At 50.6% G+C, this 16318-nt stretch overlaps 1 long non-coding RNA gene across 1 annotated transcript in view; it reads left to right on the top strand.

Annotated features, from left to right (window-relative positions):
* LOC146785351 (uncharacterized) overlaps positions 1 to 15636 on the top strand; it is a 105592-nt gene extending 89956 nt beyond the window's left edge. Inside the window, exon 2 of the long non-coding RNA XR_014970970.1 lies at positions 11857 to 15636. This is a non-coding gene — a long non-coding RNA (uncharacterized LOC146785351). The remainder of the gene's footprint in view (positions 1 to 11856) is intronic.
* Positions 15637 to 16318: the final 682 nt, after the last annotated feature.

The raw sequence follows: 16318 nt of genomic DNA, 5'->3' as shown, positions 1-16318 counted from the left end.
GTTGTTAAATGTGCACATTTCGATCTGCCCAGAAACTCTTTCGAAATGAACTTTTTGCCTTCCTCCTGTATTTTTTCTGACCTGTTGGTGGTTTTATGACTCTGGGCACTTTACCACTGCTGATCAGTGCTAAAGTGCATATGCTCTCTATTGTAAATTGTGTTATGGATTAGTGACTCCATGATTGGCTTATTTGATTTACTTGTCAGACCCTAGTACAGTGCACCACGTGTGGCCAGGCTTGTAAATCAAATGTTGCGGGTGGGCTTGCAGCACTGGTTGTGCCACCCACAGAAGCAGCTTGTAAAATATGGCTCAGGCCTGCCATTGCAGAGCATGCATGCCATCTGGGACTGCCATATCGACTTGACAAGTGCACACACTTGCCAGTCCTTAAACCTTCCCTTTTCTACATTTTAGTCACCCCTAAAGTAGGCCCAATGGCAGGGTGCATTGTATGGAAAAGGTAGGACATGCCCTGATGTATGTAGCATGTCCTGATAGTGAATTACAGCCAATTTCGTTTTTCACTATTGCAAGGCTACCTGTTCCCATAGGCCAGCATGGGCAGTTTGATTATAACATCTTATAATCCTAACTGACTCAGGGAACTAGGTAGAAATTCAAGTTTATTATGCCTGATCTCAGAATGATAAAATACATATTTTAGTGAAGTTGGTTTTAACATTCTGTGTTTGAAAATACCACTTTTAGAAAGTAGGTATTTTCTTGCTTAACCATCCAGGCCTGCCTCTGCTAGGTTGTGTATTCCATGTCTGGTTTGTGAGTGACAGGGGCTAGGGTGGCTCCAGGAGACAGGGTGAGTCAGCACAAAGCTGTATAGACCTATCTGCATGAGGAGTGGTGGGAGGGGTAGCACCTGGGCCTGAATAGGGCTGTGCCTGCTTTCCACAATGCTGGCTCCACCTCCTGTGGTGTGTCTGATGGCCCTGGCCCACACTGACAAAGGAAGAAGTTGTGCACTGGCAGAATGCACCCAGAACTGGTTTGGACAAGGTACAGACACACACTGCCTTCAGAGACAAAGGATTTGTCTGTATAAATAGGGGGACCCAGAACTGTAAATCACTTCTGGGAATCAAGACGACCCTTTGCCAAGGAGAGGAAGCTGAAGGGGGAGAGTGCCCCGTGCTGTTGGGGTTGGCCTGCAGTGGTTACTTTATTGCCAAGGAAAGGAGAAAAGGAACTTTGTGTGTACTTTTGCAATCTTGAAGAAGAATCTCCAAGGGCTTGAACTGTGCTTGTCTCCTGCTTGAAGTCTCAGGGATACAAGACTTCAGCCCCAGCTCCCCTGAATTCCCTTGCTGAGGAATTCTGCCTGCAGAGAGGTGCCTACTGTTGTTTGGGCCCTCTGAGAAGACTGCGAGTTGCTGGGAGCTGGAAGCGCGACGCAACGAGAAGCGCGTCGCCGCCGCAGCAGTTGCTGTCGCATCGCCAAAGAACCGTGCCGCAGCTGCTCGCCATTGCATCATCGATGAAGCGTGTCACATCACCGGAGAAGCGTGTCGCCGCCGCAGAGGTCACGTCACATCACCGGAGAAGCGTGTCGCAGGGCCTGTCGCGGCTCAGAAGTTACAGAGTTCGCCACACGGCCGTCGGGCTTGCACGCATCACATCCAACTTTGTCGCATCGTATCAAGATGCCATTTTGTCGCATCGCACCGGATCGTCGCATCAAGGCGCCATCTTGTTGCATCGTTCCGGATCACAGTAAGAAACCGATGCATCACCTCCTCTCCGGTAAGGAACCGATGCATCACCTCCCCTGCGCTGCAGTAAGGAACCGATGCATCACCTCCCCCGAAGCAAGGAACCGACGCATCACCTTCCCTGCGACCCTTTTGTTTGTATTGCGTGATGCATCCAAGGTAGTTTGAGAGTAAAGTGTTGCATTTACCATCTACATTGAACTAAGCTATTTCTACCATTTTAAAGTCTATTTTTGATTACAGTAGTGTGGATTTTTGTCATTTGGTCTTGTGTTAAGTCTAGTAAAGATAACTTATTTATCTAAACTGGTGTGGTGTCCATTTGCAGTGTTTTCACGGTATTGCTGTATGTTTCAAAAGTTGGTCGCACTCTGCTCGTCACACCAGCAAGTTGCCCCAAGGAACTGTGGTAGATGTAGTGGCGACGGCGAGTACGCCTATGCCACGATGTATGTAGAAAAGTATGTATATGCATTAGCCATCCCTGGACACGTGTTTCGAGTTAGTTGCCTCTCATCAGCAGGAAGCAGGTCAGTGTAAAGGGGTGCCGCGTGGACTGCCACAATGTAATTAAAACAGGTGAAGTACCTCTCATGGCGCGCAGGTGCAGGTCCAAGGCTCGTCAGCCCGTTGGCTCAAGGGAGCCGTAATAAATGATTCAAAAGTTGGTCGCACTCTGCTCGTCACACCAGCAAGTTGCCCCAAGGAACTGTGGTAGATGTAGTGGCGGCGGCGAGTACGCCTATGCAACTTGCTGGTGTGACGAGCAGAGTGCGACCAACTGTATTTGATTTATTTACGGCTCCCTTGAGCCAACGGGCTGACGAGCCTTGGACCTGCACCTGCGCGCCATGAGAGGTACTCTACCTGTTTTAATTACTTTTTGGCAGTCCACGCGGCACCCCTATACACTTACCTGCTCCCTGCTGACGAGAGGCAACTACCTCGAAACACGTGTCCAGGGATGGCTAATGCGACACATACTTTTCTATACACACCGTGGCATAGGCATACTCGCCGTCGCCACTACATTGACCACAGTTCCTTGGGGCAATTTGCTGGTGTGACGAGCAGAGTGCGACCAACTGTATTTGATTTATTTACGGCTCCCTAGAGCCAACGGGCTGACGAGCCTTGGACCTGCACCTGCGCGCCATGAGAGGTACTCTACCTGTTTTAATTACTTTTTGGCAGTCCACGCGGCACCCCTATACACTTACCTGCTCCCTGCTGACGAGAGGCAACTACCTCGAAACACGTGTCCAGGGATGGCTAATGCGACACATACTTTTCTATACACACCGTGGCATAGGCGTACTCGCCGTCGCCACTACATTGACCACAGTTCCTTGGGGCAACTTGCTGGTGTGACGAGCAGAGTGCGACCAACTGTATTTGATTTATTTACGGCTCCCTTGAGCCAACGGGCTGACGAGCCTTGGACCTGCACCTGCGCGCCATGAGAGGTACTCTACCTGTTTTAATTACTTTTTGGCAGTCCACGCGGCACCCCTATACACTTACCTGCTCCCTGCTGACGACAGGCAACTACCTCGAAACACGTGTCCAGGGATGGCTAATGCGACACATACTTTTCTATACATACCGTGGCATAGGCGTACTCGCCGTCGCCACTACATTGACCACAGTTCCTTGGGGCAACTTGCTGGTGTGACAAGCAGAGTGCGACCAACTGTATTTGATTTATTTACGGCTCCTTGAGCCAACGGGCTGACGAGCCTTGGACTTGCACCTGCGCGCCATGAGAGGTACTCTACCTGTTTTAATTACTTTTTGGCAGTCCACGCGGCACCCCTATACACTTACCTGCTCCCTGCTGACGAGAGGCAACTACCTCGAAACACGTGTCTAGGGATGGCTAATGCGACACATACTTTTCTATACACACCGTGGCATAGGCGTACTCGCCGTCGCCACTACATTGACCACAGTTCCTTGGGGCAACTTGCTGGTGTGACGAGCAGAGTGCGACCAACTGTATTTGATTTATTTACGGCTCCCTTGAGCCAACGGGCTGACGAGCCTTGGACCTGCACCTGCGCGCCATGAGAGGTACTCTACCTGTTTTTTTTTTTTTTTGTGAAACCTTTATTACAAAGTTCAATAGATATACAAGTATGGGCCTACAACCTTCAGGCCGGCCGCTAGTAGACAATGAGACCATAAAACACATTTATAAACACAAGCGGCAAGCAGTAAAAGTCCCACAGATCAAAAATATAATTTGCGGCTACATTGCCCAAACATCCCAAATGGCGGTTTCATTATAAATGAAAAACGAAAAACAAACCCACAAGGCGGCAAAAGTCTAGGCAACATTATGTGCTCCCCTCGGGAGGGCCCTACCAACCTACAAGAATAGGAGGGGGGGAAGGGCAGGGGCAGAGACAAAGTGGTCATGATAACACAGAATCAAGGGAATGCGCAGACTAGGGAGACAGGGCCGCCGCCAAGTCGGGCGTCAGTGGTGGGGTACAGATCCCGCCGCGATAGGAGTTCCAGGGGCCCCACACCTTTACCCATTTCCCAGGCTTGCCTCTCGCCACATACACAACCTTTTCTCGGAACATACACCAATCCATATTTTCCTTCCATACCGAAATCGTGGGTGACCTCTGGGAGCCCCACAATTGTGCTATGTCACGCTTGGTCACCATATATCCCAATGTCACCCACCACGTTTGCGTCACCGTGTAATCAGTCGGCTCCCACACATTCAACAAACACCTCCTGGCCTCGGGGAACAGCGCAACATGCGTGACCGCTTGCAACACCGCATGCACACTGCGCCAGAATCGAGCCACCTCTGGACATTCCCACAAAATGTGGAAGAAGGTCCCTAACAAGCCACACCCACGCTTACACATCCCATCCACCGCGTATCCCATACGCATCAGGCCCGGTCCCGTAACGTAGACCCTGTGGAGTATTTTGAGCTGGACGAAACGAAGGCGGGCCGGTATGGCCACCTCTTTCGGGGAGGCCACCTCAGATACCCAATCCTCGTCGTCCAGCTCCAATCCATCAGCGACCCATGCCTCACGAAGGGCGGCCAGCAGTCCCGATCGATCGTTGATGAGCTTTTTATAGATCAATGAGATAGTGCCATCCGGTACATGCCCGTCAAGCACTCTATCTTCCAAAGGGGAGCACTCCAGGATGGACGCGACCTCCGGGAATACAGAACACAACGCGTGACGAACCTGTACATACCGGAAGTACTCCCTGTCATGCAACTGGTATTTCGCTTTCAGCACATCAAACGTTTTAAATCCCCCCTTCGTCCAAAGATCGCCCATCCTGCTGATGCCAATCGTGTCCCACTTCTCGAAGCCTTTCGTCGTCCACAAACAACCCAGTCGCTCAGAAGCATACAATGGCGTCGCCCGGGTCAACCGATCCTTCCACCCCATCGCCGAGTTTGCCGCATGCCACACCCGTACCGCGACCCGTGTCGGACCCGTCAAACGTGCGTCGAGCGATCTAGAGTAGAGCGCACGATTGTAGTCGCCACCCGGCAACAACAATTTGTCCATTTCAAAGGCCGGATTAAGGGCGGGCCCATAAAGCCCATGGTTTATCGCAGCCAGCTAGGAGGCCCAGTAATAACGTTTGATGTCGGGGAGGGCGACCCCCCCATCGTACCACGGGAGCGTCAGCTTCGCGAGGGCGATCCGCGGCCTCCCATCCCAAAACAGTTGGCGTTGCAGACCCTCCACCTCCCGAAAGTAACTAGCCGGAACGACATCCATCGTGTTTTGTAAGGCATATAAAAACCGTGGCAACGACATCATCTTAAACAACGCCGCCCGGCCGAGCGGCGAGAGCGGCAAGTGCCTCCAACGCGCCACATCCGCCTTCAAACGTTGGAGGGGGGGGGGGAGTAGGTTCTGTGTGTATCGGGCCGCAGAGTCCAGGGTAATAAAAATACCCAGATACTTAAATCCCTGTTGAGCAACCTGGATAGGACAACCCCGCGGGAGGATAGGAGCCTCCCCTGAGAGGACATATACACAGGACTTAGCCCAGTTGATGACTAGGCCTGAGTTACGGCCAAAGGAATACAGTACATCCACTAACACAATCAACGATTCACGCGGGGAAGCAAGATACAAAAGAATATCGTCCGTAGAGAGAGACTCGATCCTCATACTCAGGAGTCCATCGGAGACCACGAATCGAAGGGTGCCACCGCAGCCACTCCGCCAGGGGCTCCAAGGCGAGCGCAAAGAGGAGAGGCGACAGCGGGCAACCCTGTCGCGTGCCCCTGCCCAATTCAAAAGGAGCCGATTCTCTACCATTCACCACCACCTGCGCTAGCGGTCCGGAATACAACAATTTCACCCAGCCAATGATTCCCGGGCCAAACCCAAACTTCTCCAGCGTCGCCCAGATATATGGCCACTCAAGCGTGTCGAACGCCATAGTGGCGTCCAGGGACGCCAAAATGGCTGGCTCGCGTATGAACGGAACCCTCGAGAGCACCCCATGCAGACGCCGCAGGTTAAGCGCGGTGTTGCGATGAGGGATAAAACCGGACTGGTCCTGATGGATCAGATCGCACACCACGCTGACCAGCCGATTAGCCAGCACCTTGGCCAGAATTTTCGGTTCTGCATTCAAAAGCGAAATGGGCCTGTAGGACGTGACCCGATCACGCGGCCTCCCCTCCTTGTGAATAACCACAATAGTGGCTAGACGCTGGTCCAGCGGGAGGGAACCCGCCGCCCGGGCCGCGAGGAACATATCACGAAGATGCGGCGCCAATGTATCCGGCCGCAGTTTGTACAATTCAATGGGAAGGCCATTAGGACCCATGGCCTTGCCAGAGGCGACTGAACGTATGGCCAGGGCGATCTCCTCAGATGTCGGAGTCGCGTCCATCAACGATTTATCCTCCTCCGAAAGGGAAGGCAACGCAATATCTTTAAGCAGGTCGCGGGAATCCTCTTCCGAGCGAGAAGATACCGGGGAATACACCCCGCGGAAATACTCTGCGAAGCAATCAACAATTTCCACCGGGTCAGTAACACACACACCATCTACTCTCTCAACCAACGGAACAACTCGACTCGCTCTCTCCTTTTTATCCAGCCACGCAATCAGTTTTCCAGCCTTATCACCCATATCATACAGACGCCCCTGCTGCTCCCTACTCAGGCCCCTGGCCGCTTCGGTGACTAGGGCCTTGTAGTCCGCTTGTTTGAGTCTGAGAGCATGCAGTTTGTCGTCCGTGACACCACAATCCAGGTCACCCTCCAACTCAGTTATCTCAGACTCGATACGGGTCACCTCCTCCCGCTCGCACCTCTTGGAATGGGAAATGAGGGACAGGGCTTCCCCCCAGAGTACCGTTTTGAACGCCTCCCACAGAGAAACAGCAGACGACACCGATCCCACATTGTCTCCAAAATATTGCTCAAGGGATTTAATCAAATCTGCGCGAATTGCGGGATTACGCAGGTACCAGGGGTTGATCGGGACCACCCTCCCCTCCATCCCGGGGACAATATCGAAGTGTAACAAGAGTGGGGAGTGGTCTGAAATACCCCGAGCAAGATGTCGCACCTCCCCGACCCTCCCCGCCTGTGCCGATGGCATCAGAACATAATCAAGTCTCGAAAGACTACCATGAGCCCCGAAATGAAAAGTGTATTGTACCTGCGCAGGGTGTTTTAGCCGCCAACAATCCACCAGTCCCAGGGTATCCAAGAGGCCAGACAACCAAGTTTGGGCCCGGGGGAGATCCCTGGGTGGGTGACGATCCTCAGATCCGGAGACCACAGCATTAAAATCCCCTCCAACCACTAGAATCCCCTCCGGCAGCCCAAGAAGAAGGCGCCCCAAATCAGCAAAAGTAGTCGTCTGCAACCCCGGCGGGACATAAACCGAAACCAAAACAACCACTTTACCCTCCCATCTACCCACCAGAGCCGTATATCGCCCCCTGTCCTCATGGAGCACCTCGTCAACCTCCAACGGGAGCGAGGTTTTAACCATAATGCCCACACCCCTCGAACCAGAGGTGAAGCCCGAATGAGCCACAAGGCGATAGCCCCGCCTATTCATAGCACAGAAGGAATTACCAATAAGGTGTGTTTCCTGCAAGAACACAATATCAGGTGAAATCCGTTTTAAAAACTGCAGGACCACTCCCCGTTTTATCCTGTCCCCCAGTCCGTTAACATTCCAGGAAAGAAGTCTCAGTCCCCTACCCCCCATCACAGCCAAAACCAATCAGTCCCCTCCCAGAGAGCACCATGAATATAACACAACAATATTTCTGCCTTGTGGTACAAACTAACAATACCCAACCCCAACCCAACATGCCAAACAAAACTCCCCCCTCCCTGCACCCCTGCATGAGCCCAAACAGCCCCCCCAACTTGCAGTGTGCCTGTCGCCCTTGCATGAACTAAACTACAAAGACCCCCTAGAGGAGGAAAGAGAACCCCCTCGAGACACACCACAACCTCCAAAGGAGGGGGAGTAAGGCACGACAGTCAAGAAACCCTGAGCACAGCCGAAAAGTGGCATCATCAGGAAGTAGCCCCAGTGTCAATACCTCAGGCCCGGTCCAGTGGGCACTCTCCTCCCGCGGCCCCCATCCCCTCTCGATCATGTCCCCTAGGCAAAGTGTCCAACCAGTCCCCGGCCGTCTCCGGACGGTCAAAGAAATGAGAGCGACCCTCGGACTCCACATGCAGCCTGGCCGGGAAAAGCATGGCATATTTCAAGTTCATATCTCGGAGCCGCCGCTTGACGCCCATGAAACCCAGCCTCTGCTTCTGGACCGCTTGCGTGAAGTCAGGATAGAAGTTCACCTCCACGTTCTCCAGCTTAAGCGGCCCCTGCACTCTAGAAGCTTGTAAAATCGCATCCCTGTCCCGAAAGTTGAAGATACGGGCAATAAGAGGCCGCGGGGGAGCTCCGACCTTCGGCTTGCCACCAGGAACTCTATGGGCCCTCTCCCCTACAAAGAATTTACTCAAACCTCGAGGCTGCAGACGATTAGAAATCAGATCCTCCACAAAGAGATACGCTGCTGAATCCTCCAGTCCCTCAGGCACCCCGATAATGCGAACGTTGTTCCTCCGGGCCCTACTCTCGGAATCCTCCAGTCGCCGATCCGTGAGCGCACTGGCCTGCCGGAGCCGACGTACCTCCGTCTGGAGGGCTGCCACCTCAGTCGTGAGGCCCGACGCGGTGTGGGCCAAAGAGTCAACCCTATCATTTGTCTTGGAAAGATCTGCCCTAACAAGGTTAACATTGATGAGAACCGCGTCGAGTTTGTGCGCCAGGGTATCAAACTGTTGACCCACCGAGTTCTTCATCTCCGCTATGGCGCCCATGACGTCCTGCAAAGTCAGATCCGTCGGCAAATCCGGGGCATCCGCGGGGCAATCAGGAGACTTATGCGACCCGCCGGGAGAACCTTTCGGTAGGGTATAGCGATCCATAATGTTGGCCTGAATTGCAGCGCCACGCCGGGTCGATTTGGCCTTCAGCCTCTCTCCATCCTGCTTCGTCGCCATCGTCCTGTATCCCGTACACCCACGAGTCCTGCAGCGGAGAGCAAACAATCGAGGCCAAGGACCCCAGAGGTCGCCGCAGGAAGGCGGAGCAGGTCCCCGCAGGGCAGGCAGGGTCCCCCAGCGAGGCAACCACCACACAAAGGAGCGCCGTGATCCCACTCGCGATGATGGCAAGGGGGCTCAAAAGCGAAAGTGAAAGTGTGGGGTACACGACTCGCCAGGCTCGTCCCGCCGTTGTTATTCACTTCTCCACTGGATCACCCCCCAACTCAAGTCCGGGGTCAGGAGAGGAGCACGCCGCAAACTTCAATCGATGCCCAGCACGGCACACGGGGTCCAATTCAAAAACGGAAAACGGGCACCACCTCGGCTCAGGTTCACCAACACAGTCCCCTCAACCGAATCAGGATGAAGACAGGATAGATGTAGTAGGTCGCGGAGGTCCTCGGGAGCCTCGCACCTACGCGGCCATCTTGTTTGCGCGCTAGGCTCCTCCCCTACTCTACCTGTTTTAATTACTTTTTGGCAGTCCACGCGGCACCCCTATACACTTACCTGCTCCCTGCTGACGAGAGGCAACTACCTCGAAACACGTGTCCAGGGATGGCTAATGCGACACATACTTTTCTATACACACCGTGGCATAGGCGTACTCGCCGTCGCCACTACATTGACCACAGTTCCTTGGGGCAACTTGCTGGTGTGACGAGCAGAGTGCGACCAACTGTATTTGATTTATTTACGGCTCCCTTGAGCCAACGGGCTGACGAGCCTTGGACCTGCACCTGCGCGCCATGAGAGGTACTCTACCTGTTTTAATTACTTTTTGGCAGTCCACGCGGCACCCCTATACACTTACCTGCTCCCTGCTGACGAGAGACAACTACCTCGAAACACGTGTCCAGGGATGGCTAATGCGACACATACTTTTCCTTACACACCGTGGCATAGGCGTACTCGCCGTTGCCACTACATTGACCACAGTTCCTTGGGGCAACTTGCTGGTGTGACGAGCAGAGTGCGACCAACTGTATTTGGTATTGCTGTATGTGTTCACAAATGCTTTACACACTGTCTCTGAGATAAGCCTGTCTGCTCATGCCAAGCTACCAAGGGGGTGAGCAGGGGTTATTTTAGAAGTGTAGCCCCTTACCCTGACTAGAAGCAAGGGTCCCTTTTTGGACAAAGGTACCTACCTCTGCCAACTAGAGACCCCCAATTCTAAAACACACCATAAGTACAGTATTGCTTGACATAAAGTGCTCATCAAGACCCAAATGCGGGGCAGGGGCATATTGAAATGGTTTACTTTTATTCCTGGTAAGAAGCATTTACTATAGTTTTCATTGCAGAGCATGTCAATGTAACAGATCTATGAAGTTACTTTCCTGTAACACAGTTCTTGGAGGTTGGTATCTGTTTTAGAATTGCATTCAATTGGCCGAATTCCTCACAAGGCAAAGCTGAAGAAAAAGAGCTTCTCTGTGGATAAATAAGCACTAAAAATAGCAGTACCTTACTGGCAGGATCCTGGTGTTCTGGTCAAGAACATCAAGATCTGATCATAGAAAATCCTTTCCCTCAGCTGATACCCGCAGAGTGCTGTAGAAAGGTTTAGTTACTATTCCCTAGCAACCACAGTGACAAAGATAGAACTGGCCATCAGACTTGGGCCTTGCCCCGGCTCCTAAATTAGTGGTAAAAAACCTTGGAGTTAGTCTGGACCAACCCCTCTCCATGACAGAACAAACCTCAGCTATCCCAGGTTCCTACTTTTATATGATGCGGTTGCTGAGAAGGATATTTCCCTTATTACCGCTCTCCCCAAGAAAAACTGTTGTCCAGGCACAAGTCATTAGCCGTCTGGACTATGGTAACTCACTCTTGGCCTCCATAAACAAGAAGCTGCTCTCCAAACTTAAGGTAGTTCAGAACATCGCCACTCGCCTCGTCTGTAACCTCCCTCTGGGCTCGGCAACTGCCCTTCTTCTTCAGTCCCTACATTGGTTACCAGTGAGAAACAGAATTATTTTCAAGATGTATTACTTAACCCATAACGCCCTCCATAGACAGGGCCCACATATCTGGCCTCTAAACTTGTGCCTTACTCCCTCCCAGACTTCTAAGATCTCATGACAAGGCCTTGCTTAATGTCCCTAGGTTCAAAAAGGACAGGTCAGGCTTCGGATTGTTCTCCTTCCTTGCTCCTCACCTCTGGAACAAATTGCCATTCCAACTATACACCTGTGAAAATCATGCCCATTTCAGGAAAGCGCTAAAGACCTACTTATATTAAGAATGTCTTTTTTTGCAAGCTGTCCGTCATCTGGCCCCGCACGAGATACCGATGATTCGAGCGCGTAATAAATTAAAATAACATAGCAAAACAGAAGTAGCCAGTATCAAGGCATGGGTAACCTGTAATTAAATTTTGTGTTTTTTGTTTTATCTTTCTCTGTGCAGCAGTGTACTTCTGTGTTAGTGGTGTATCTCGCCATAACGGTACACGTGTATCGATTTGTCTCTGCCTGTAGCCAGGAATGTAATTATTTTATTCTGTCTTTCGCTAGAGATTGTTCAAGCGTATGAGGATTCTGCCTGTGACAGCACATAACTGGACCACTCCATCTGCGGGGACCTCTACAGATCGCCAGCTGTGCCCGATTTGTGATGTAGTCGACAGGAATACTGGACATTGTACATAAATGAAATATTTCTATAAATATTTATTTAAATAACATGGCATGTCTATAGACCTTTGCCATGCCTCCAGCTCATGCAGTGACTCCAGCCATCATTCAGCCGGGAGGCAGCGCGGGACGATCGCTTGGCACGGGGACTGGGTGGAGGCCATGGCTTGGGCACCAGTGCAGGTGCTGATGGGCAGGAGAGTTAATCTATGACGTGGGACAGGTGCTACCTCCATCATGTTGCTGCATGCTCCCCTTCATCTCCTCGGATGCTTGCATAGGCCTTGTAGGAGGAGATCTTCCACCACTGTTGTAGTTCCCCGTCTGCTTCTCCATCTGCCAACCTCACTTGAGGTGGTACCAGGTGGCAGGCGCTCCAGCTGACCACCCGTTGCTTTCAGGAAGGAAAAAAGCAGCCCTGCACCCTCTTGGCTTTAATATTCTAACCTGGCGTTGGCTGCTTTGGTGCTTCTTATCATAGACACACTATGCACGGGTGGTGTGGTGGCTACGGCTGGAATTGTATAATGGTGCACATCATCTCCAGTTGCACGGTGCACACGCGGGGTGCTCAGGGTGTGTGCAAAGGATGCATCTGCATAGGCTGTGAGCTCAAAGACTCAGGATGTTCATATACTCAGGGTGGTTGGATAAGAGGTCAAGGAGTGTACATAGCATACTAAAGTGCAACACAAGTGTGCAAAGGTACGTAAAGTACAGGAGAGGTGCTCATTTCCAGTCTTCATACACCACGGATCAGTATGTGTACAAAGTAACTAATGTTCAGTGTATATTACTAGGGATCAGTAAGTGTCCAAAGGCTTTTGAGGGCTGCATGTGTGCATTCCGATTTCTTGAGCACATGGTGTGTGCCTGACACGCTTCCACCTAGAGTGCATGCTCTGCAGGTGCCATCGCAAACACTTAATGTACTCCAACCCAAAGTGCTTTCACGCATCATAGTTGCAGTAGAATGGGGCAGCCCCTTCACAACGGTCTGGAAAAGTACTAATGATGGCAGGATGGTGCACCAGGAGTTCGATATTATCCGTTCCTGGCAAAAAGAAACTTGTGGGAAGGCGTTTCTAAATATGCTGGCGTAGCAAGACTCGCTAATCAGGAAAACATGAAAAATTGTAAGTTTAAACTGAAGCATGAAATCCCAGCCATACGTTTACATATTTCCTGTTTTATCTCACCTCTGCATTTGTTCAGTAGATTAGAAGAAACAGTCTTTTTAGCAGAGATCAAGGCACTGATTCACCGAACACCCCCATGGCTTACACTGCTGGTGTGTTAAGTGTAAATGTGTAAGCAACAGTATGAGGCAAAATATAGAATGCTGAGGATGGGCTGTGTCCATACAGTGATACAGTGAGCTAGAAGATCAGGAAATGCCCAAAAAATGCTCCATGTTTCATACATTGGCCTAGTGCACGAGGAAGCACAGAAATGCCTGAGATGGCCCTTATTCTATGAGCCATTCAGTGAAGTATAAGGGATGGAACTGTTCGGTGGGTCATTTCAATTCCTTCTGGATAACAAATAGAAATACCATGGATTGTTCTTCAACTCATGGACTTCAATAAATACTTTTGTTGATCAAAAAATCATGGTGTTCATGCAATGTGGTATGTTACACTGTGCAAGTACCACGTGGTGAAAGGTAATTGGTGACCACTTGTATTCAAATTCATCCCAACTTTGTGTGTTGGTTTGTAGGTCTGCAGACCACACTCCTACATCCCCAAAAGCGCACTATACAGCAGATGCCTTTTACTTCCACGAATCCATCTCGGTGTGAGTCAGTTCTCCCAAAGTACGCTTCTGGCGTCTTGAGGGCAGTGTCCACCCTCCTACTTATGTAGGATGAAAGGATATACCATGTGGAATAAAGATCGCTAGAGCCCCCTCTCACATACTCCTGCTGCATGTACTCTGCATTGCCTGGGTGCCTTCAGGTGTGCAACTGTGCCCTTGGGAATGTTCCATTGCATTGAATTAGAAAGTGGTCCCTGTCCCATAGCTGAAGTGGACCCAGGGGGTCATGCGATGTAGTCGTGGCCTTGTTCATTGGAAAAAGAGAGAGGGATGCTCTTTTTCCTTAGTGCACAACAACCCTTTCAGTTCTGGCTGCTTAGCAGAGCACTTAAAGCATGGAACTATCAACTGAAAGACCTGACCGGCAGCTGCCACTGGGTCTTCCTTTGCGAGTTCAAAATGATGGCCCTTTTCACACATGACGTCTGCAGTGTAGCATTTGTGGATTTGCGACTCGCTGAAACTAATCCCCCATCCGTTGCACGTACTATACCACTTCCTCCTGCCACTAGCCTTGGTCTTTGATTTCCACTAATCACCTTTGCGTCTTCCGCTAGTCCTGAGCACTCATGATCCTTTTAAACTTTACTAGTGGAGCCATTGAAGAGCTGCATGTTGAGTCCCTCCTGCCACCTCACCTCCTGCAAAGGCTCCTTGTACAGTTGTCCAGCCCAACTACTTACTGAGCCATGTTTCTTCCAAGATGCATGGGCCCCTGATAACTATTCTTCCACCAAGGGGTTTGGAATGGGTAGCACTGCTGCAGCATGCATTCTGTATGTAGGTTTACGCCATCCTTCTGGGGGCCTGGAAGGAGGTGCACACCTGATGCATGCATTTCTACCTAAGTGCTCTCCCTTTGTCAAGGGGCTGCAATTGTAATCTCAGCAGTGCCTCCAATTTTGTCTTCAAACGTTGAGCCCATTCACAGCAAAGTGGCACAGCCTTCGTCCTTCCCTTAGACAAGGTTTGCAGGCATCTTCTCAAACATAGGGACCACCACCGTAGAGGCCGGGGTTCTACCTGGGTGAATGTGCGCGAAAGGCTCCAGCAATACAGGCTGGTGGAGCCTTAGTGAACGGAAGGTGTTAGAAGCTTAAAGAAAGGCGACCAGCCTGAGACCTATGAGGGATTCTCCTTTCAATCACAGGTGCTATATATTAAGTGAAACATCAAGACAAGAAGATTGCCTTATGTACACGCCCTCTAGTGGTCCATACAAAATGTCGGCTTTAAGTAAGGGCACCTGGTATTTCTGGCGCTAAGTCTTTGTCCTGGTATGAGGGCCTACATTGAACCGAAGAACATAAAGCAGTCGTGCCCAACAATTGGAGGGGCTTGATTAAAATGCACCGCAGAATCTCAAAGGCAAAATTCATAAATTATAGCTCTGTCAAACCCCCCCAAAAATTGTTAGGGTCCTTTCTTCAAGTCATCGCGCATCAGTTGACATCCAAAGCAAATGGTTGAAAATTCACAAGTGTTTGGGGGTAAACACAGGTACCCAAGGCCCTCCTTCTCAGGACAAAGATCTAGTTCTTGGGTTCACCTGACTGGGTGGAAGAGGGTGCTGCGCCGCTTGTTCTGAAAGCTGTATCTCCGCCCCCCCCTTTAGCTGTTATGCCCTGCAGACACAGGCCTTTGTCTCCTGGCGTCCAGGAGAGCGAACGCCTGTCTCCTGGCGTCCAGGAGAGCGGACGCCACTGGTCCGATGGCAGAAGATGGACAATGTATGTAGTCCTTATACTTTTGAACAAGAACAAAACAAAATAATTGTAACACTGCTAGTTGAGGAAACAAAAAACACTGATAATTTAAATTAAAATAATTTTGTACTTCTGAGTGTCTGGCTTTCTTTCCTGTGTGTGTGCATAACCCCTCTCTTTAAGGGCTCTCTCTAGCATCAAAAAGTGAGCCGGGTGCAGCACTGGATGCCATCAAAGAGGATACCTGGCAATTACTGCTTTTCTGCTTAGTTGCCAATTATTACTTGATTGGGTTGGTAATCCGATGTATGGTAAATTATGTTCAGATCATATTGTTTTAAGGGGGAAGCAAAGGAAAAAGGATTATCAGAACATGCTGTGGGAATGTACAGTCTAGACAATTGCTCAAATAATGACGTGACGATTTGGAACATGGACTCCAAAGGAAGAAATTGCTCAGGGAGTTATGGCCTACTAGCTGGAGTTCGGGGAAATATTTTATGCAGCATTTAGTTAGTACCTCATGTTCTCTTTGGAATCGGTTAATCTCTTCAACCCCCTTTAACCCAGTGGGAACTATGTGATATATATATAATGTGTTAAAACAGAATTGTATTCAGCTTACCTAGTCCAACGTTTATAGAGTAAAATTCCATCTATTTTCCACACAACAATTCCCGCTCCCCACTCACCTCAGGGGTTTACACGTCAACATTGGCTCTCTACACACAAGCAAATAAAATATTTAAGACCATTTCCATCGTCCATGAAGGCTTCCTCCACTACAGAGTTCAGCTCTCGATTCCTTTAAGCCT

This window comes from Triturus cristatus, chromosome 11 (genome assembly GCF_964204655.1).
Source record: "Triturus cristatus chromosome 11, aTriCri1.1, whole genome shotgun sequence".
NCBI classification, from domain to species: domain Eukaryota; kingdom Metazoa; phylum Chordata; class Amphibia; order Caudata; family Salamandridae; genus Triturus; species Triturus cristatus.
Note: the sequence above shows the minus strand (reverse complement) of the source record. Positions and strands in the feature narration are given on the sequence as shown.